Below are 22,139 nucleotides of genomic sequence, written 5' to 3'. Positions count from 1 at the left end.
TGTGTGTGTGTTTTTGTCTCAATACGGCGCTTAAAAATGAAAACATAGTAGTGTAGATGTAGCCTCAGTGTTGATTTTACAATCACACGCGCACATTAACTCAGGTTTTGCTGTACAGAAATGTGTTTCCATAACACGTGTGTGGTCACAGTTTGTGCATATCTTGCACGACAGTATTTAACAACGCTTGACAAGAGATAAAAGTAAATCTGTTAAGCCATTTCAGTGTGATAGTGAAGGATTCAAAGCCCTCTGCTTATCTGTCCAGCAGCGTGTCAACGTGTGTGTGTGTGTGTAGTAGAGATAATACACCTACATCTTACGATTAGCTCTGTCTCTGTCTGTCTGCCTGACTCTGACCAGCTTTCCTGTTTTGAAATCACGACTCAGATTTCAAATCAATGGTGGATACAGTAGAAAAATGCCATATCCATGTGCAATTGTTATAGTTACCATGTGGGCTGATGTATGAGGTGCAGACACAATGACTAGCAGATGTGTCTGCACTTGGCTGCTGTGAGGAGACAATGCTGGACGCGTGCCCGTGTGGTTTGTGAGATCTCATTTCCTGTAGCATCTTCAGAGTTTTGGGACCTTGAGGTGAAATGATGAGTAGATGAGTAGATTTCACACAGTATAAAATGTTCATATGTCATGTTCATACATGTGAACCATGTCGATAATAAAATGTAGTCTGTGGCACGAGCCACAAAAAAACATTAAGTCTGTAAAAACAGCATATGTAGTAGAGACAGCAGCGTGCTAGACGCAATTTGATGTTGGGGACACATTTTTTCCATCCCTGTGGAAAGCTACTGTGTATTGCCTTATGGGCTGCACAACTTATGTATTTTTTATTATCGTCATCACAGTATCAACTGGCTTAATAAACACATCGCTAAAGGCTGCAACATTTTTGTGTTAGTTGAAAGAAAATATCAGTAGAAAACTGTACTAAAATGTACAGTACCTCTTATTCTTTTTGTAGTGGTCCCTTTTATATTCAAATCAGGGTTCAGTTTGTTCAATAAAAGAATTTTAGAAAAGATTTCCTTTTATTTGTTTTAAATTCAACAACCATTGTATTTGAGCAGAATACTGGGAGCAACAGAACTGAGTACACTTTAATATCTGTTTATCACAAATAATATTGTTATCGCGATATTCAACAACGTTATTGCATATCGCATAATCGCCTCATATCGTTCAGCCCTAGTTTTTATTGTTGCAGCCTGAGCAGAAGCTAAATTTACAATTTTTTCATTTAATTGCATTTCTTTCAGGTTGGCCAGTAAAAGGGATTTACCAATACTACTTTGCTACCACTGATCCAGACACTAAGTCTTTTTACTAAACGTTTCAGCTGTACAGTATATGACCCATTTCTTTTGCCAAACAGCACAAACTTTCTCATTAGCTGGGGAGTCTTTTAAGCTAGTGTGTTTTAGCACTAGAACCTAAATGGCAGTGTCAGCGCTGATGTGTCTGTAGCTGTAATGTAAATCAGCATTTTAGAGTGACGATCTTAAATCTGTTGAGATTCTCTGCACATGTTGCCCAGCCCCTGTCTAACTGAAGGATTTGGCCTTTATAAGACATTTAATCGACAAATGGTGCATCGATGTAATGAGAGTCTGCAATCAGTTTGAATTTGTGGGCTTTTCTCGCTCTCTGGGTTAGAGACGGCCACCTATCAAAAGCCGATCTGTTGTGTGCGTGTGTGTGTCTGTGTGTGTGTGTGTGTGTGTGTGTGTGTGTGTGTGTGAGAGCGCGCGTTAATGATTTACGGTCTCTGTGGGACTCTGAGAGACGGACTCGGCACGTGGCAGCGAGGGGTCAGCAATGACAGACGCAGACCAGCAGATGTTAGAGAAAAGGGAGGGGGGGAGACGGGAGGAGCACAGAGGGGGGAGACGAGAGGAAGAAGATTGGCAGTGGAAAACATAGTGGGAGGAGTGGAGAGGGAGGTGCTGGATTGATGGGCTGAGATAGAGGAGATGTGGCGCACAGAGAGAGGGAGGAGAGGGTAGAGATGAAGGGCTGGAGGAAGAGGAAGAGGGGAGTGGGGTGAGAAAGAAACCATCAGGCAGCTGTAAAAGAGCAAAGGAGGGACGTAAACTCAACTGAAAACAAATTGAAACATCAGTTGTGCACACACGAAGCCAGTGTTGAAAAGAGATTTCTTTTTTGTAAAAATGCTGACTGTAAACAGGAAAACGCAGACACATGATCGTCATGTGATCTCAGGCCTCTTATTGTCACGAGAAGTGTTTTTGAAAACTGACTTGCTGACAGGCTCTGTTATTCAGACTTTTAAATAGCAAACACTCCTACAGACATAGTTTGGTGGAGATTTTGTATAATTGACAGGCTTTATTAAGGTGGAGTCTGCCATTCTGGGAAAAGCTTGTTGATATTTCAATCTACAGACTTCGTTGACAGGTTAGAATAAGGTTATTCATCGCATGATGCACAAGGTTGAATGGTGATTAGACTCCATCGCTATATCAATTTTTTATAAGATGTAGAGAAGCCATGTCCCCCTGATGGAGTATAGACACTGGTGGTGGTAAAGGAAGCCTGAAGATCTGGATAGATGTTATGGGAGCGGGGCTTCTGGTGGAGGACCCCTGGGTGCTGGGAATGATGATGACTGGAGGTGAACGGGGTGAAGGAGGGTTGCTCGATTCGCCTGAAATGACAACTGACGGCAGACGAGGACAGACTTTAAAGCGGGGATGCAATGATGTGATTGGCTCATGGAAATCATGGCAAATTCCGGTTGGTTTAACTGAAGAATGAACGCCCAGAATCAGCTGATCAGATTAGGAAAGAGAAAAAGGAGAATGAAAGCATTGACGAACCCAACACCCAAACAAATACACCCTCTCCCGTCAGCGCTCCTTTCTTTGTACCGTCCCTCTCGCTCCCACTAGCCTTTCTCTTTATACATCTACGGCCTTTCCCCGGTCCTGTGCACGGGCAACAACACAGCTATTGCTGTTTTGCTGAAATGTTGTGGTGTGACTCAGTCCAAGCCACTTTTGTTTCCCACTTACAGAGCCAGGCGCTGTGCGTGAACCGCGTGGAGATGTTCGCTGAAATGGACAAAACGTGTATTGGATTAAAATCGAATACTCCACTTTTAAGTGTCTTACAAAAGATAAATAGAAGTGTGAACTGCTTTCAGATGTGTGTGTAGTAGTGAAGACATGGCCTTTTATAAAGAGAGAGCGGTGTGTTGTGCAGAGAGCAAGGGGCATACATGATACCCATGTGACCCGGTGACCCAGTAATTGAAGAGCTAGAAAGAGAGCGAAAACTGCACGTGTGCCTGTACAAAGTGAAGCTGTGACTCACTTAGAGAGCTTTCCTCTAATGAAACAAGACATGGAAAGGTTGTGTTTTAATGGAGGGAGAGAGGGGAAATGAAAGCAGCAGATCGCCGTCTGTCTGTCCCTCCTGCTGCTTCCATTAACCATCATTGATTGTGCAGCCAGGCTTAATTAATGCCTACCTGCTGTACTCAGATGGCCAGCATCTGTATCGATGTACGTGTGTAAGGCGGGGAAAGGAGTGGAGTGCCTGTGTGTTTCAGTCAGCCTTTCTTTGAGTGTGGGTGTTCTTGTCTTCTCATCTTATGAATGTCTTCACCGGCTGAGAAAGAAGAGGACATTGCTCCTTTTAAGGGGTGTTCTTATAGGGTGAAGACTGGGGTTTGGTGTAAATATTAGATTTTGTATTAGATTTGAGTTTGATATGGGCTAAATTAAGGTTAACATGTGTGCATGGTTAGTATTAAAATAGTCTCACATTGCCAGCCCTATCTCCACAGGGCTATGGAGTACAGTCTGGCTACACCACACATCCATTCTGGGATAGGACAAAAAAATGCTCTGGGTTGTTAGTATGTCTCTAAAGGCGAGATCAGTGACTCGAGTCTGTTTGGTGTGTTCCATGCCGTTGTCAGTCTGAGGAGCTGTCAGCCTTCATTTGCACCGATTTGACATTTTGAATCGGAAGGCGGGCAGTCGGACTCAATGGCCAATCTGATTGGTGGAGCGCTAACCCGGAAATGACGAGCGGGATGAGCCTGACTAACGCATATCTGCCAACTACTGTTAAGTGTACTGTAAGTCTGTGCTACCAACATTACCATATTGAGTTCAGCTTGCCTCCCGTTTTCTGCAATGGTGCCGCTGTGTTTTAATGTGCTGGGTAATGTCATTTTCAATGCGACACACTTTACAAAAAGCTTGGAGGTTGTCCATATGACTAGGTAAGATGCAAGTCAATTGTTGCGCCCAACACTGTTGAAATTTACAGCTATATTTCAATTTCTTTGCGGGAACACCACCTTCACCTGCCATTTTTATCTGCTCGCTTTCAGGTCTGAAATTTCCACGAAGCTTGCGCATAGATCAACTGCGCAACTGGGTTCTACGTTGCCAGGTTGAGGTGACAAACGGGTTGAAAATTGTATATGGTGTGTGGATTGTGTGAATAGGATAGGCTTCATACAAGTTCTGGCAACTGGTCAACATTAGACAAACATATTGGTCCGATAATTTATAAAGGAGTTTGGGCCATGCAAATTACGGGAGTTTCCCGGGAGAAATATCAAACCGGGAGGGGTCCGGGAGATAGGGCTAAAAAACGTGAGAAACCCGGTAAAAAGGGAGTGTTGGCAGGTATGGACTAATCTTTCAAACTGACCTTTGTCGATCTGAAATGAATACAGATTCAGCAACTGCATGGCCTGTTTCTCGCTTAAAATGTTTTCAGAAACACGTTTCGGTGAACTATCTTCGTAAAATAAGTGGCACCTAGGCGTCATGACTGAGGCTAACAGAATGACAGCTTTCCCACTCTGAAATTTGAAATAGCGTTTTTGAAGTGGAACTCCTCAGCTGCTCTTTTATAACCCCGAATCCACTTTAGAGTGAAGAATTAGGAAGAATTTTGCTGATCATTACTTCATGGTTGATGATGTTCGATTACAGTTAAGATTTCGTTAAGGAGTAGTCCAACATTTTTATCTTTTTTAACTGAGAGTTAGATGAGAAGATCGATATCACACTTGTGTTTGTAAGCTAAATATGAATCTACAGTCCGGTGACGATCAGCCTTTCAAAGCATAAAGACTGGAAACAAGGAACAGCTTAAAGTGTCAAAAGAGCATGTTGTGGTATTACGATGGGTTATGGGAGGGACTATTTCTTGGCCGGGTGCAGTGACTTCCTTGAGTGCCTTGTGCCTAGCAACCTCACGCTGACGACAAGACTGGCCAAGAAATAGTCCAGCACATACAGTAACCTCCAATGAAAACACAAATTGTAAATGATCTTCTTACCTAACTCAATACATTGAATATGCATTTCCTGTTAATATCCAACTATTCCTTTACATTGTAAGCAGTTTTAGATGAGAATAGATAATTAGGGTCCTCACAAATACAGAAATATTTAAATGTTTGAGTGTATTTAAGTCCATGTGTGAAAACAACAGCTGATCGTTTGATCACAAAATCTGCCCGTGTGTCCTTCATTATCCCTCTTTCTCTATTACCTCATCCAAACTGGCCATGCTGCTGTCGTTTTTCTCTCGGCCATCTGTACACAGTAATCCTACCATCTACTGTTTCTTTTTTTCACACTCCTCCCCTTTTCTCTCCCTCTAACTGTCCTCACTCTTCACCCCCAGGCTGCACATTTAAGACCCCTGTTCCTCCCACTGCCTTTCATCTGTACTGCTCTTCTCCCCCTTCCATCCATCCCTCCGTCCATCTATCTATCCCTCCCTCTCTGTCGATCCTTCTCCCTTGGGCCATGTGGACAGTTGGATGGCTTTGTGTTTGACACGTGCGTTGGCAGGAGGCAGCGTGCGCACGACGCACACACACACACACACACACACACACACACACACACACACACACACCACAAATGCACATGGGACACACACTTCCAGTTTCTGTTGTCATTAAGCTGCTCAGCTGTGAGCCCCCTAGCCCTAATTTTGTGTGTGTGGGTTGAGGACAGGGCCCCAATTGTCCTGCAGATTAACTCACACACACACACACACACACACACACACACACACACACACACACACACACACAAAACTCTCCCCAGACCCCATGGGGTCCCTAAGTGTGAATGTGCCCTGAGGCAGAAAATCAGGGGCCAATTTACGTCAGGGTCCAGCAGAGAAGATGGGGGATGTACCGCAGGCTCAGTCCTCCGTTTGAAGCTTTAATGTCAAACTGTATCTCTCTGTTCAGCCGTGGCATTAACATCAGTCCAAGTGGATAGCTCAAAGTTCTGGTGTGACTACACCCAAGACGCATTGAGGACGCATTGAGATCCGATCGCTCAGACCACTTTCAGAGCTGGTCTGGACCACATATGGCCACATTCTTTTAGCCTTGTGTACACAGGTGTATCCTGTGCCACTTTGAAGGACCACTTCTCAACTGACATACTACATAACTACAAAAAGGTATTTCTCATGTCACAGAAACCACTGAGAGTGAATCGTGCGTTTCGGATGGTATTATCACACTGTCGGTGATGTGTCGTTATTTATTTTTTTTCCGGTGCTCTGCCCAGACCTGGCCCCCGGGCAGCCTGAAGCTCTCGGCAGCACGAAGGCCGCCAGGAACCACCGGTAGACAATAACCTTATTATTAGGTTCATAAAATGTATCCAAAAATCTGAACTTATTACACACATACCGCCAGCAGTGGAGAAAACTACGCCCTTCAGCACACAGACAAAGACTGTAGGCGGCATTTTTTCATTAATCATTGTTTCTGTAATAGGCTAAATGTATGATTTATGTGAGGGTAACAACTGAAATTTAGAAACACATAACAATAACAAAACATTTTTTTTTAAGGGAAATATGTTGGCTATCTGTATGCAAACTGAATGATGTACTTGTGTTTATTTGCATATAGAGCAGGGAAGTGAGATCTGATCATACGTGGTCACTTAAAGGACAAATCCGGCGCAAAATTAACCTAGGGGTTAATAACACGTGTGTACCGAGTCGACCATTCTCTGGGATTTGTTTTCATGCTAATAACAGTTTATTAAGATAGTTTATAAAGACAGTACCGTTCACGTAAACAGGCAGGCGCCATCTTGGGAAAACATTCATGACCAGTCGAACGACGAACACCGTGCAAGCAGAAACCAGTAACATAGCTCAAGCACGGCGTTCGTCGTTCGACCGGTCGTGCAACATGGCATCATGACTTTGCGTCAACATACACGGCACTTTCCTAAAGCCAAATGGCGTGTTATCTGTACGCATTTTGAGCTATCCGCGTGTATGTCTATGCTGTATACAGCGGATGTAAACATGCACACGTGTTATCGCGACAACGTCACACACTCTCCTGGGTTAAAGTCCTGTCTTTTACCCGTCCGCCACCCCAACCAACCTCCCTCTGCGGACTTCCGTTCTTTCATACTACTCGCTACGGCGATAATTCACACGTAATGTTGGTCAATGGAGGCCAAATGGCGTTGATAAACACGCTAAAAAACGATTGTGCGTCTTCATAACACGGCAAAATGCCATATGAATTGGCGTGCCATACATACGCCACTTTATGAGATCAGTCTGGGACTGTTTTCCCAAGATGGCGCCCGCCTGTATACGTATGTATCTTTCTAAACTATCTTTTTAATAAACTGTCTGTGCACTTACAAAGTTCTCAATGCTTCGGTTTACACGTAGGGACCCACCATTATGCTACCGTGGAAGTGTGGTGCTATTTTGAGCCTTGTTAGTGGTATAGAAATAGCGATTTCTTTTTACTTTACCCGTGCCCCGACAACTAGCGATATAAGCTAATTAGCAGTTTGCGCTAAAACTGGTCACATTTGATTAGGACGAAAACAAATCGTCTTGGTACCCATGTGTTATTAACCCCTAGGTTCATTTTGCGCCGGATTTGTCCTTTAAGACACACGTGGGGGCACATTCTACTGCCAGGTGTTAACTGACGTACTTAGAGCTGTCCACTTGTGATGGGATTCCTCAGGATGCACATTAATGCCAGGTCTGAACAGGGCATTTGGTTTCTTATTCTGGATGATAGCAGTGAGGTTGAATTCCTAGAAAGTTCATTATTTAAATTTTTTTTTTACAGGAATTTGTTTTAGGTTTTTTTTTTGCAGGAGTGTACTGACAATTCGCATAGTGATATACAGTACATGGACACTCATGCTGCAGAAAACAAAAATCCCCCGTAAACTAGACATTTTTTTTGCACATTTACAGAAAACTTCCTGCCTTCTGAATTTCTCTGCATACACACGCTGTAAGCTACAACAAAGTTATCAGACTCAAAGCAAAGTTAGGTCTGAGATTTATAATGAACCAAATTGTTTTTAGTTTAAACAAGAAAATAAATTGAGGACTGTATCTTTAACACACAATGTTCATTTATCGGGGTACCTCAAAGGAACTTAACATACTGTATGTTATTGCTCCAATCAGTTTTGGGGATCACTGGTTTGAAGCAAAACCTTCCGAAACTAAAACCCGGAAAAGCCTCTAATCCAACAGAATTAGGGGGCTGAGTTAGTGTTTGTACTTTATATGCAAATTAAACTGTAAATAAGCGGCAGTAAAATAATAAGCTGAGCCCTCATAAGCTCTTAAATTGAACCTGTCTATGGGCACACTGTCTTTAAAGCTTTCCTATCAGTGAGGCATCGCGAGGTGGTGCCTCTTGGTGAAATTACAAATCCAAACTACCACAATCCTCTTCTAGGACTGGGAAGGAACAACACTTAATTGGCCTTTTTCTGAAAGAATTGATGGTGGGATGGTGGGCAAACAGGATTACATATATAGAAGTGATAGGATTACAGCAATTAGGCTGCATAAACAACCAAGAATTGAAACTTATTTCATGTGCACACAGCTGCCTGAAAATACAAACAAGTTTTTCACACTTGGCAGTAGTGTTAACAGTCTTCTGTGGTTATCTATTGCAAACCCCACTCCCACTCCCACCCGTTCTGGGTCCTTTTTCCTCTCGGAGGTCGGTCCCTCTTCTCACCCACCTACTTAGGAGAAACCTAAAGAAAGAAAGAAAATAAATATGAGTAAGGGGAAATAAACTTCAGATAACATGAGCTTAAGTAAAACAAATTATATAAATAAATGGGCAGAGGGGGAGGGGGAGTTCAGCTCAGTTATTTTTTTGTTGATTTCTTTAATAATAGCCTGGGTGTCAGTATGTTCTAAAAAGGGTTGCCAGGTTTTATGGAAGGTCTTTAGGGGGCAAATCCTTATTTTACTGGGGAAATCATCAGTGCAATATTTCCCCAAACTATAGAACCTGAACGTGGCTTCAAAGCAGCACGACTTTAGTGGAAACGCAGCCTCAGTGTCTTTTCCAGATTTCTAACCTAGCTTCAAAGCCCCCTCCTCCCTACCTGTGTGTATTATGTTAAGCCTACAGTGACTCCTAACATTCAAAACCGTTGACCAAGATCGGTTGGTGTCTAGAATAACGGCGAGTCAGTTAGGACGTTGAGGTTGGTGTGTGTGTGCACATTTCTGAATTCCATGTGTGTGCGGGGCAAAGGTAATGAGTTTAACCCATACGTCTGCTTCAGGTGATCCATGGCCACCAGTCTGTGTTTGTGCAGCTCTGCACATTTCCTTTTTTTCCAACTCTGTTTGAGTGAGGCCAATTGACCAGACACACTTTGTGTGCGTGTCTTCCTTTGTGTGTGGTCCTGAGCAGAACTCAGACGAGTGACTTGCCACTAAAATTGTCAGTTCACCTCAAGTGAACCCGGGCCGAAGTTGTCGCTACTTTAGTCAGCAGGTGGCAAGCAAGACACAGAACGTTGACTTGGGTCTTGAGGAGTTGTAGCATTTATTCAGCCAACAAGTAACCTAAGCTGTACACACACTCCACTCGTAAGTTCACAGCTATATCGTTACTGCTAACTTCATATTCACGCCACACACACATACTCAGGACACAAACTACACTCAGTTTTTCCTCATAGGAATTGGCTACTTATATAACACATTTTAGTTTAAAAAACATATAAAAAATTCATTTTAGGCCCGGCGGGATGCCGGAAACTAAAGCAGAAACCTTACTTTAAAGGAAAAGTTCAACAATTTGCTCCGCGTGAAATAATGCGGCCTGTGAAATAACACAGGATCGTGCATCCAGGATTCCCTGGATTATATCTCCTCGCTACCTGAAGCAACACGCCCCCACAGACCGCCACCAACGCACGGCTGATTTGGGTATGAAGGCTCGCTAAGCAGCTGGCTAGCTTAGCTTAGCACAAGGACTGGAAACAGCTAGCCAAGCACTGTCCGCCTACCAGCACCCCTTAAGCTCTCCAATAAACAACAGTGAAAGCGAATAAGAATATTTCCCAACTTGTTATACTACTTCTTTAAATGTGTGATGTGCATTGATGTCTGTGTGTGTGTGTTTTGTGTTGGTTTTCACCAGCTCCTAATTAAATGCTTCCTCTTATTGTAAATTGTAGATGTCTGAGAGCAAAAGTCTCTCGTACTGCATGCTAGTTTTAAATGCCTCTGCAGACATGATGTAATGATATAGTGGGAGAGGTGGTGCTGTGGGGGGTTTGGTTCCCTGGTGGTTGCTGCAGGCCTGGGAAAAGGAAGTCCATACAGGAAATGAGCTGGCTGGGCCTCTGTCCTGCATGGCTGCAAACACTGTAATCCTCACGGCTGTATGCGTATGGAAAAAGTTAAGTGTGCACATGCTTGTGCACACTAGGGCTGTCCCGAATAACACTTTCGGGGCTTTGAAACTTTGGTGGGAAGTATTTGAATATATTCAAAGCTTCAACGTGTGGGGGTCGCATCAGTCAGTCTACGCATTGCCAGACCTCCACAGATCTCCACAGCACTATGGAGTAAGGTCTGGCTAAACCACAGATACATTCTGGATAGGAGAATAAGCGCTCTGGGTTGTTTGCAACAACGGTGGCTCTGAAGGGAACTTGTTATGGTGGAACATTTGCACTACGCAAAAGCAAACTCCACATACAATGAAGTTAACTGTTCACACAATACAGTAACGTGAGCTATTTAAATTAGCTGGATACATGGTTAAACATCATTTGCTCTTACCAGTGCATCACTGTGTGTACTTCGACCAAAGCAATCCCACCAATCGGTCCCAAAACGTCCCAGTTAGAGATGAAATGCCGTAAACGTATTCTTTGTAAATCTTTACAATTTTTCCCTGAAAGAACCAAGCAGGACTGCCTGGTTACACAATCCAAATTTTCTTCAAAACTTGCCATTTTTAGCGTGTAGCTTGCTAGCTCGAAGGATGTTGCTGTTTCCCAAAGCGAATGGATTTTGAGAATGGCAACACACAGAGAGCGGAAGCAGAGGGGCAAAGCCTGATTTCAGGCCTTATCCTGGACAAGTCTAAGGACTTTTGCAGGCGGGTGAGGAAGGATTTCTTCTGTTGATTTCTTGCCATGGTTCCGACACCTTTTTCATCGCAGAATTTAAAATTGTTCCATGCACTTGACTTTTTCATCTTGCATGCCGATAGTTGGAGCTGAGTTGCTAGCCCTCACGTGGTTAAACGTTCAGTTTTGGTGCTGGTAACGTTAGATGATAGTCTGTCCGTCTATTGATTTCAGTACGGGACAGCGCTGCACCTAGGCACAAAACAAACAGTGCCCCATCTGAGAATAACTAGGCATAATTAATGTTGATGCAGAAATGAATAATTTATGTGCGTAAGTGCACGAGAATTGATGATTTGATGGTGATTTGTTTTAAATGCCAGCTGGAGGTCAAAATAGTGTGTGAGCAGTGTTTATGTGAGTTTTTTGGAACATATACATAGAGTTGGCTACCCTCAACTCTTTCTTCACTTCCCTGGACTTTGTGAATGACTGATGTAGATGCGGGAAAAGGCTCCGACAACTAAAGGCTGATAAATGAACTTAGTCATCACATCACCTCAGAGCCAAGTTATGCAGTAATGTGCAGATGACTAGGAAAGAATAGAGCACAACAAAACAGAGCAAGCCGTTTCCCAAACAGCACTGGATGTAGGGTGTAAATTGACAACATTTAAAGTAGGAACAACGATAACTGAACAAAAATAATCTCACATTGCGGAAAGAGCCATTCGTCTTAATTAGTGCGTTCACATGCAGTTTAAAACCTCAATTATATTTGGGTTAAGGCAATACCTGGTTTTTCAAACGCCATGTAAACTTCTTCTCCTGGATAAAATCAGAGTTCTCATACCCTGTTAACAGACCTAGATAATTCCATTAGCAACCGGGGTATTCGTGCATGTACAGTATAATCCTTAACCTTGACTTCGCGTAAACATACACGCCACTTTCCTAAAGCCAAGTGGCGTGTTAATCTGTACGCATTTTGAGCTATCCGCGTGTATGTCTACAGTGGACGGCAGTCTGCAACGTCACAGCTTAGCCACATGGCGTGTTATCGCGAGGCTACGACCAACCTCCCTATGCGGATTTTCGCCCGTTCCAGGCCAAATGGCGTTGATAAACACGCTAAAAACTGAGTATGCGTGTTGATAACACGCCAATAATGAGAATCAATAAAAGATCAACCTGACCGGGGTAAGCTCGGTTATGCGTCTGCACATGCGCCGTAGCCCCTTCCCACGCAGCTGCGGTGGGTTTGGACTTGGAATTAAAAGAGAGCAGTTGAAAGCAACAGCACCAAAAACAACCGCAACAACACAAGCTTTAAACCTTTGAACCCACTGAGGACTTCGACACGGCAAGTACTCAAGAAGACCCATTTCTGGACAGATGAGGAGACACATTTTCTCTTGCTTTCCAAGTTGTTGCGATTTTGACAAAAGCGAACCGGAAGAAAAAGCCTTATTCCGACCAGTTGTTGGCAGATCTCCACCTACTGTACTCCCGTCATCCTTCCCATTCTTACCCGCTCACGTGTACTGGGAGAACTGGCATAACCCGGTTATTCATTTAACCCAGGAAGACCACACCTCGGTTACTGCTGTGCACGTAAACGCACTGATTGAGTACTTTTTCTTCAGATAAGAGATTGTTTTATGGCAAACGCATGTTATCCATGACTCACTTCAATAGAGTGTTATTCTTCAGTGCTATTTGTGATATGTAATTGTGGTAAACATGACATGTGAACATGTGTGTTGTGCAGAGGGGGAGGGGAGGGGGGGGGGGGTTGGTTGGTTGGCTGGTGTGAGCTCTTTGTAAGACGGGGGGAGTCAGGAGGGAGGTGAACTGGGTGTTTCTCTTAGCTGCCTGCTGGTCTGGTTGCTGTTGGTAACTTTGCTTGATGAGATCAGAGGGGATCGGCTTTCAGCCCTTCATGTTCATGTCTCGCTCCGCTCTCTCTCTCTCTCTCTCTCTCTCTCTCTCTCTCTCTCTCTCTCTCTCTCGGAAAGGCTGAAGTGGAACTGAAACTGGAGTGGGGCTGGAAGTCTGTTAGGAGCTGTAGTTGTCAGCGGAGAACGTCGTGACGGCGCTGCCTTGGAAACGCTCTTTTAGAGTTGGAGCGCAAGTGTGACGGGGGAAGGCGGAGCTGGTGGGGTGGTGGGGTGGGTGGGGTGGGGGGTGGGGGTGAGGAAGAAGTGATAGCCTCGGGACAGATAAGCTCCAGGGAAGGGAAAGAGGGAGGGAACAAGGGAGGGAACAGGAGGGAGAGGTGGGCAGCTCTCTCTCTCTCTCGCTCTCTCTCTCTCTCGCTCTCTCTCTCTCTCTGTCTCAGTCAGACTTGCCGGCTGCTGGTCTCTTCTTCCTCCTGTCTGGTCGGGTTCTCTTCTTTGCCGGTGGCTGGCTGGAGGAGTTTAGCTGTCTCTTGGCTGGATTTGAACATGGACTGGACAGCTCCACGCAGCAAGACATGAGAAGAGTCACTGGAGATACGCTGTAAGCTGCTTGATCTGTCGTGTTGTCTACAAGGTGTAGTGTGTCATCGCTGAAATATGTCTCACTGAAAGAGATAGTTGCTATTTCAGGAGTGTGAGTGTGAGTGTGTGTGTGTGTGTGTGTGTGTGTGTGTGTGTGGAAGAAATAGAGTAGCCGATACAGCTGTATGCGATGCAGTGTAGTTATTTATTTATATGCATGTCTGAGGGTTACAACTATTTAGCTGTTAAGTGTGATCAGATTTTCATTTTTCTTAATTCAATTTTTTTTTTAAACAAGATCAGCAGTTTCTTTTTACCTTTGACGATACACTCAACATTTTCTTTTCTCTGGATGCTACCATGCACTCAGCCTCCCTCTCTCTCTCTCTCTCTCCCCCTTCTTGCCCATCTCCTGTCGCTTTTAATTTTCTTAATGGTCTTGAGGCCCCAGCTGGCCAACTGGGATACCCCTGTGTGTGTGTGTGTGTGTGTGTGTGTGTGTGTGTGTGTGTGTGTGTGTGTGCTTTTGTTTGGGAGAGATAGAGAGTTCGGGGATAAGCTACCCTAGGCTTTCCCCCACTCACATACAATAATAGGATAGATCCTGCTTTCTATTTTTAAACACAGTGTTTGTCTATACGTTACAAACACCCCTAATCTGAAGCCTTGGTCCACACTTTCTGCAGTAGCTTTTCTCACAGAGTGTGTGTTTAGTCTATGGATTGGGGTGGGAGGGTGTATTTGTGTAGTCCATCCTGGGATAGAGAGATAGTAGCCCTCCTTTCTGACTTTATCCTTTTGTTTTGTCAGCTGCTGACCTCAGTTTCTCTCTCTCTCTCTCTCCCTCTCTCCATCTCTCCCATTGTTTGTGTTCTTTTTATTTCTGTCCAATCCGTACAGCCTTCCTCCACGGCAGCCTCTGCCTGCTTTTTATAGTTAGTCCCTCTATTTAAATAATCGCCTTTTTCAAGGCACTGTTTTTAGTTTCCTCCCTTTGTTTTCTCTTTGTTTTCTCTCTTTCTCTGGTTGCAATGTGAGAACAGTGGGGAGGTTTGTCAGTGGCACGCTGACGCTGTTTGTGTGTGTAAAGGCTAGTGTGGATGTAATTTTCCCTTTCAAATAGCCCGGCACTGCACCCGGGGTTCCACTTTGCGCAGAGAACACCACGGTGAGACAGACAAGTGCCTCAATCATAAAGTGTGAGCGTGTGTGTGTGCGTGTGTGTCACAGAGCTAATTCTGCAATTATTTCCATTAACTGTCGATTATTGTTTGATGAGGCTATTTGATGACTTGCTCAGTCTAAAGAAATGTCAGAAAATAGTGAAAAAAATGCTCTTCTTGTGTTTCCTAAAGTGACACCTTCAAATTGCTTGTTTTGTTTAACCACCAGTCCATTTATTACAATTATATAAAACGGAGACAAGCAGCAAATCCTCACATTTGAGAGCTGGAAACGACAACTCTTTGGTATTTATAGCAATGCTAGCAGCACACCACTAGAGATAAAAGTGTCGGTCTGTCAGTCCCCCACTCTCCAGGCTAAAATATCTCAACAACCATTGAATGAATTGATATGGTTTCCATCATAAGGTCAGACTTGGCAATTAGCTGAAAGCATCACTGTGATATAAGTACAGGCTCACAGAGCTGCTAGCATGGCTGTAGACTTGTAGTCTTGTTGCTTAATACAGTGGTTCTCAAAGTGGGGTCCTGGGCCCCCCCAGGGATCCCAGCACAAAAGGGGAATCATTTAATTTCACTATAATTGCATCCGTAAGTTAGCCTGACGTGGTCATACTCAGATTCTAGCCCGACCTCGAATTCTGTGGGCGGGGCTAAGTTCGGCTGGCATCCAGGTTATCCGTAAGTAGGATTGGGCATTGAGAACCTGTTCCAACTTGGAATCATCTCAAAAGTTACGATTCCAATTGGAATTGTTTGTTTATTGGAATCGTTTGGAAAATTGGGTTGAGAATCCGATCATCGGTTCCAAATTTAACACAAATAACTAAGTAAGCTGGGCATTGGTGGCCTAAAGGTTAGCGAAGCGAGCTTGTGACCGGGAGGTCGTCAGTTCAATCCCCAGACCGACAGGATAAAATCTGGGTGGGGAAAGTGAAAGAACAGCGCTACCACTGATGTGCCCTTGAGCAAGGCCCTTAACCCCAACTGCTCAGTGGCCATCAGATCAGACTGTGGTTGTACTGGGCAGCTTCCAGGTATGAATGTGGAACTGTGTGAATGTGATTGGGGTGTTTCTGCAAAAGAGAGGCTACCTATTAGTGAACCTTCCCTGAATTAGGGCTGGGCGATATGGTTGAAAACTGTATCACGATATAAGTTTTTCATATCGGTCGATATCGATAATTATTGATATTTTTTATGACCTATTTAAAATAAGGACCAGGAGAAAAATATATTAAATTTAAACATTTTTATTTTAAACTTAACCCTGCTCTGATTATAATCCCCTCAGTTATAAAAGCAGAAATGTCAACACAACCATGGAAAACACTCAAATAATTCAAATGTAAACAGGTCTAAAATCACAATGAACACTTAACAATTATCTCTTAACATTAAGGTGCAAAATTAAAGAATAAGTAAGAAATGCTTAATAAAGTGTCATAAAATAGTGCAAAGTGTTAGCTAAATATAAGAAACCTGAGAAGGAACTATTTTCTGCAGGTTTAGTGCTAGGTTGGTAACCTGGCTTCTGGACAGTGCCCAGCATGTCTGCCTCCGTTATTTCTTTGTAGCGTTTAGTAAGGCGCTGACTCTCCATGGCGGTCTGCTGCTTGTGCCGTGTTGCAGCTGCAGATGTTGTTGGACGTTGATGGCGAATACGGCTGTGCTCCAAAGTGTGAGCGCGGCTAAAGTGGTAAAACAAGTTTGTGGTCGTACCAGTGTTGGTGGGGACGACGGTCTGACGACATTGGTCTGACTACGGTCAGACTTATAAAATCCCCAAAACTGCCATACTGACTTTTCCTGTTTTATACTGTCTATGGTTTTATCAACGATTTCCTCGCTCGCTGCGGCACTCACTTTCCACTCCACGCCGGTTCTGTTATTGAAGAACACGAGACAGCGATGTGGCGCAACCAAACTTGATACTGTTACATGATTGGCTGTTAGAGTGTCACTCCCCACGTTGCTAGGTTGCCAGAGAGTGAGGGCCTTTGTTCATGCAACCAAACTTGATTCACAACCTCTGGTTTCTTCTGATGAAGAAAAACAAGTTATCGAACGTTTTATCGACCGCATTTTCTATTGATATTGATTATGTGTCTATCGCGATACATATCGTTATCGTTTTATCGCCCAGCCCTACCCTGAATAAATAAAAGTTAAATAAATAAGCATAGTAAGCTGTGCTCTAAAGTGTGGCTTTGATGTTGAAAAAGCCCGGTAAAACTGTAAATCACCATTGAATAAAAATAAGATTTTCCTCTTATCATGTGACTCTTTTCAACTTCACCTCTCAAAGAATCGCAAATTGGGAATCGATAAGAACCGGAATCAAACGTTTTGTTAAAATTGTTAAAATCAAAACGATGACCATAAGTAACCCTATCCATAAGTAATACAAATTACAGAATATATGGCTATTTTGGTCATGGGTTTCATATACCTTTTGTAATAAAATATCTAAAAGCTAAAATCCTATCAGATGGAAGACCCTAGGACAAAGTCTAATCAATTGGGGGCAGTGGTGGTCTTATTTGTGTCAGTTCAGGAGTCCTTCACGTGAAAAAGTTTCAGAACCACTGGCTAAACAATTAGTTGATTATTGGAATTGTTAGTTGTCTGCCAATTGACTAATTAATAGAGGAATGTATTGCTTCAGCTCTATAAAGAACTCTCAGCTCCTCAGTCTCCTTCTCTTTAGTGTTATGAACCATACAGTGAAGCCAGTGGAAAAGAGTGGCCCGAATGTTGTTTTATACGTCATTCCATCACGACAGCGTAAAATAAATAAATAATTCATGGGTTGCGTTTGACTCGTGTGGGTGTCACGGGTTTCAACACACTCTTGCGCAGGCAGGTCGGATGTTAAATGAGCGAGGCAGCATCAGTGCGTCATATTCAGGCAGACTTTGATTCAGTTTCATTACTGCTGAGGTTGTGAATCTGCCACCTGAATCTACTGCGACCCCAGAGAGAGCTTTATGAATGGCACTGCCAAGGCCGTGTGTGTGTGTGTGTGTGTGTGTGTGTGTGTGTCCATATGTGTGTGTGTGAGAGAGAGAGAGAGATGAATAGGTTTTGCGTAGGTGTCCGTAATATAAAGGAGTGCTCAATCACTGTAGCACTAATGGTCTTCCTTTAGGGCACCATGGATTTTAAGGTGTCAAAGCAGGCATGAGAGGAATATAACAACTTAGCAGCAGACAGTGTGTGTGTGTGTGTGTGTGTGTGTGTGTGTGTGTGTGTGTGTGTGTGTGTGTGTGTGTGTGAGTGTGAGTGTGTGTGAGACATCCTCTATATTTCAGTCTGTCTACATACACTGCATTTTATTTTTTTTGGCAACTATTATTGGTTTCAGTTCCTAGATCACCAATGTTGCAAGTTCGGTATTTAAGAGAAAGATCGAGGGAGTTTTAGGAGTGAATTTTTCATTTCAAGAGAAGAGCAGATTCATTTAAGCCAAGGAGGAAGATGTGGGAGAGGGAATATGATTCATTAGGGACACAGTAACTGGAGTTACTTAGAAGAGAGTTCAGACTGTGATGGAAGAAAGAAAGGGAGAGACCGGAGTGAGGATACATAAAAGTGATGCATCAGGAATATTTCACTAAAGGTAACCATCAACTATATGTGTGTGTATAAAGGTAATTTCTTTTTGCAATACATGCATAGTCAATTTCATCCTTGTGTGTGTGTGTGTGTGTGTGTGTGGGGGGGCGGTTGTGTCTGTCAGTAAGCGTGTGTACTAGTACGTGTGAATTTGCTAGTGTGCTGTGTTTTGCAGAGTGTGCTTTTCCTGCATGCTGAGCTCACGTTGATTGCCGCATGGTAGACGCTGGGGCATTTTGGTGACAGGCCTGAGATCATTTGTACCAATTGACAAGGGTGTCAGCTCTGCTTGTTGCCTTGGATTTACTGGCACAGTTGGACAGAGACACAGGCAAGAGACAAATGTGTAGGTGAATAGGGAAGAAAGTAGAGAACACAATGGGATAGGAAGCTGGTGAAAATAGTAGGGCTGGGTATCGTTCAAAAATGTTCGATACCAATACCGATACTGTGACTTTGATACTGGTTCCAAAACTATACTTTTTTTGGATACCAATTTTACAAAATAAAAAGAAATTACAACATTACACATTACAGCACAAATCTCAGTATTTATCTCTCAGCTCCTACTATGTGAGCCCAGTCTCTGGGCGTAACGTAGAGTTTTTCCTGCCTAACTCTACGACGTGTAATGTTAGACAGCCAATCACCAGCATTATTAGATCTGGGTAGAAGCATGCTGCATGCTTATTGGCTCACTGCCGATGATGAGATTTACTCCTTAGGTATTGAAATTAGGTATTGAACGACGAGGCATTTTTCAATACTCGATACTTTAGAGGCAATCTGGTCGGTGCCTAAAAAGCATTGAATTCGGTACCCAGCTCTAGAAAATACAGATGTGTGAGGAAACAAAGTGGAAAAAGTCAAACCCACAAAGCGAGACAGTGATACAACAGGACTCATATATTCTTCTACAACTGCCTAATAAGTCCAGAGATGTTTATATGAGTGTGCCACTTCTTGTCTTCAGCTGCAAGATACGTTTTAAAGTCCCAGTCTGGAGTCTCTCTGTATTTTGACATCCTGTTAGGAGCCAGATGGTACAGTTTATGTCTAGCTCTGGCATCTTCAGCTACCCAGGGATTCCCTCAGTAGGAATGAATGTCAGCAATGTAGAGAGGATGGTAGTTTGTTTAATCTGGTGGCTACAGCTGTTGCTATGAAGAGATATAATATACGTGTGTGTCTGTTATTCTGTGTGTTTGTGAGCTCTGTTTTTATACACTGTGGTGCCCAAATGTCCCCCCAGGAGTGGAAAGTGGAAGAAATGACCACTGTGTGATTCATTTTTTAGACGTCATAGGAACACTATACTTCAGCATGACAGTTAAGGTTCAAATAAGGTCTTAGTGGTTTAAAATCGGTTGTGTAATTTTGGTAAAAAAGAGATATGGTCTAAGATTAGGCTGTGAATAAGTCTTTGAGTAAAAAAAGCAAAAACTATAACACAAGGGTGAGCAAAACTACAATACAGCTGTTATAATGAGACACAGAAAATGAGTTTGGCCTTTTTATCAAACTTCGAAATGTGGCCTTCTACTGCTCTCCACAATGAATTTCAAGCTTGACCAACGTATCAGTGAGCGAGCACTTTTTAAAATGAACTTCCCCCCTAATTCTGCACTTAAATCAGAATGCACTATGACCAGAATAATGCGAGTTCACCGAACCTTGGAAGGTGAATCCAAAAGTTCATTTTGCAAACTGCTGACATATTGTAATGCAGACTCATTGCCATTCCCCCAGGAAAAGACACCTCAACATTTCAGAAGGAAGCTGCTGTATTTCTCATGTGATAACATGAAACAGAAACAGACACACATTAAATGATTTCAGTTGCAGCTCATTAAATGTTTCGTTGCAAGGTCTGTCTTTCCAAATTAATGTCCCTGGTGTCTAAGCTGTCTTGGGGGCAAGTCACATGAACATCTCTTAAAATAATAGGTTTTTTTTTTTGCATTTTGGGAAAATACGCTTGTTTGCTATTCTTGCCAAGATTTAGATGAAAAGATCAATACCATCTTTGAATAGAGCCAGGCCAACTGTTCCCTCTATTCCTAGTCTTTATGCTAAGCTAAGCTATAAGGCTAGCTGTAGCCTTATATTGAACATACAGATACTCTATGAGAGTTTTATCAATCTTCTTGCTAAACGAAGACCATGTTTCCAATGCGGCGTATTAGCACATTGTCTGCATAGCGTCTGCAGGTGGCTGGGATGATAACTTGTGGTCCAGCTGATCTGGGATGAAGGACACACACACACACAAACATGCTCTCAGACCAGACATCTATGCATGAGCACAGAAGCAAGAAAGCCTTGAGGGAAAGCGGCTGTCCCTGACTGACTCTCTCAGACACAAACAATGTCTGAGACAGTCACACATGTACAGTAAAGACTACTGTACTCTTTCATTTTTGGTTTCTGTTAGTCATATAAGCAGGGTGGGGAAGGTATCTTTAAAAAATGCCTTTTGATACAATTACTCATTGCCTGTTTAAAAAATATAGTCAGTAACCTAATCCAAGTGTCAAAATATTAAAGTTACTTGATTTAACTTTCCATTACTTTTGGATTACCTCATCGCCAAATATGGGCATAATAACTTGCACTGTACTGTGATGTTCCCCCTTTCTGCTTTATATACAAAATAATGGCGACATGTCCACCCAGTGAAAGCATTTTTTCACTAAAGTTAGAGGCCATGATAATGAATTGGCAATAATCTGCTAATAATCCCCATTTTTTACTAAATGTATCGGTAATCTGATGTCTTTTTTTCTGTAACTTCAATAGAATACAGTTACCTTTTCTTGTGTCCGAATTCTGTAACGCTGTTCCATGTATTACGTTACTCCCCAAGCCTGGTTGTTTTGGATTCTCGGGAGAGTTTGAAAGGATTTGGTAACACATATACACGGGATTGGAAAAGTCCGCAGACATATTGGGTCTGTTCTCCGAGGGTGGTGCCATATATGAGTGAGAGGTTCCTCAGCAGTTTTCTATGTCTGTGTGTGAGCTGTTGTGTGTGTGTGTTACTTCAAAGCCTGTCTGTTTTGTTGGACAGTAAATGAAACACAGTCTGAGGCACACACACACACACACACACACATACACACGCATGCCGCCCTCGCATGTTTTTTTAGTGACTGGAGCTTGTTAGTAGGACAGCAGGAGAAACCAGATGAAACTTGCCCACACTCCAGGTGCACATTGCTGTCTGTCCTCTCTTTCTTATCCTTGAGCTTTTATTTTATTTTTAGATGAGGCTTTTGCAATAGTTCTTACTTTAATGTAACTTTTAAACTTTTGCTGAACTTCCTCTATTCAATTTTTTTCTTTTTTATCTTGCCAAGTTTACCCTTTTTTCCTCTTTGCTCCCAGTCTCTCTCCTTATCCTT

General features: G+C 43.0%; 1 protein-coding gene across 3 annotated transcripts in view; it reads left to right on the top strand.

The window, feature by feature from the left end:
* LOC114565423 (SPRY domain-containing SOCS box protein 4) overlaps nucleotides 1-22,139 on the top strand; it is an 87,500-nt gene that overhangs the window by 23,394 nt on the left and 41,967 nt on the right. The window contains exon 1 of one of the 3 annotated variants that reach the window (XM_028593461.1): nucleotides 13,719-13,952. The exons of the other annotated variants lie outside the window; for them this stretch is intronic. The gene's annotated coding sequence lies outside the window, so the exon portion shown is untranslated. Of the gene's footprint in view, nucleotides 1-13,718; nucleotides 13,953-22,139 lie in introns of those variants that run through there. 3 annotated transcript variants of the gene reach the window in all.

The sequence above is a fragment of the Perca flavescens genome, chromosome 12 (assembly GCF_004354835.1).
Source record: "Perca flavescens isolate YP-PL-M2 chromosome 12, PFLA_1.0, whole genome shotgun sequence".
NCBI classification, from domain to species: Eukaryota; Metazoa; Chordata; class Actinopteri; order Perciformes; family Percidae; genus Perca; species Perca flavescens.
Note: the sequence above shows the minus strand (reverse complement) of the source record. Positions and strands in the feature narration are given on the sequence as shown.